The following is a 1,427-nucleotide window of genomic DNA, read 5'->3' on the forward strand; positions in this document are numbered from 1 at the left end:
TGCCCCTCACATTTAAATTATGCTCCCTCGTCATTGACCCTTCAACTAAGGGGAACAGCTGCTTTCTATCCAACCTATCCATACCCCACACAATCTTATGCACCTCAATCAGGTGCTGGATCAACAAATTAAGACAAATAATAGAGGATGCTGGAAATACTCAGCAACTCTGGCAAATTCTGTGGTGGGAGAAAGAGTTAACGGCTGAGTTATCAGCTTGACCTTGTACAAATATGCAGCATCAACGTACAGCTGCAGCAATTAACATGCAGTAACCTAGCATGATGACACTACAAAGTCTGCCTTCAGTATGTTTGACCAAGTAATTCCAAATGCATTTTGGAATCGTTTCTCAAAACAGTATCGATGCTACTCTGTCTCTATGTTTGCAGACAGCAATCAATCAGATGTAGATAAAGGAGGGAAAATAATAATGTCACCATCCACTCTGGATCAACTGAGTCATCTGAATATTACATACCCAATGCTTTTTAAACTTGCTAATAGGAATGCTGATTGAATGATGCACAGTGGCGTCGTGAAATTTGTGGCAGAGGAAGGGAACTGTTATCTGCCTCATTGGATGATGCAGAACCTGCTGCTGGAGGAAGGGGGCCTGGTCCAGGTAGAAAGCATGAACCTCATGGTTGCCACTTACTCCAAATTGCAACCACGGGCCCCAGACTTCCTGGATATCACCAACACCAAAGCCGTATTAGAAAATGCCTGGCGGATCTTTACATGCTTGACCACTGATAATGTCATTGTTATCAACTACAATGAGAAGATCTAGGAGCTTCGGGTCATCGAAACAAAACCAGATAAACCTGTTTCAACCATTGAATGTGATATGAAAGTAGATTTTTATGCTCCATTGGGATATAAAGAGCTCGAGAGACATTACCAGTCTGACAACATCTCAGATATTGAGACTGACCCACATTGCATTAGTGCCAATTGATTTAGGATTCAGGGCATTTACTGGTGCTGGAAATCGGCTAGGTGGGAAGAAAGGAGTTGATCCCAGTCCAACGCAAATCAACCCAAAATATATTAAAAGAGGAATCCCAAACTGAGTTCAAAATCAGAAAAATCACCTTAACCAGGAATTCACAGCCCACAATCCAAACAAAGGGAGGAGAAGACCAGGCCAATAGGTTTACTGCATTCTGGAGAAGGACAGTCTTTACGCAAGAAAGGAAGAAAATCTTAGAACACCTGGTGGGAGAAGAGTCTTTTCCATTTGAGCGAGGTGAAAAAACAAGCTGCAAATGAGCGATTCACTCATCCCTTTAAGAAAGGCTTTACTGTTCTCAAGTGGAATTCTTTGCATTGTCTCTCCCATTGACTGGATTTCTCTGTCGTGTTCCTGATGGATCTACATGAACAAGTGATGTTAACTGGTTTTAAGAGTGAAATTTGAACAC

At 42.0% G+C, this 1,427-nt stretch overlaps 1 pseudogene; it reads left to right on the forward strand.

Annotated features, from left to right (window-relative positions):
- The first annotated feature begins 310 nt into the window (after positions 1-310).
- On the forward strand, positions 311-1,213 carry LOC144508675 (ubiquitin recognition factor in ER-associated degradation protein 1 pseudogene; annotated as a pseudogene).
- The last annotated feature ends 214 nt before the right edge of the window (positions 1,214-1,427 follow it).

This window comes from Mustelus asterias, chromosome 1 (genome assembly GCF_964213995.1).
Source record: "Mustelus asterias chromosome 1, sMusAst1.hap1.1, whole genome shotgun sequence".
NCBI classification, from domain to species: Eukaryota; Metazoa; Chordata; class Chondrichthyes; order Carcharhiniformes; family Triakidae; genus Mustelus; species Mustelus asterias.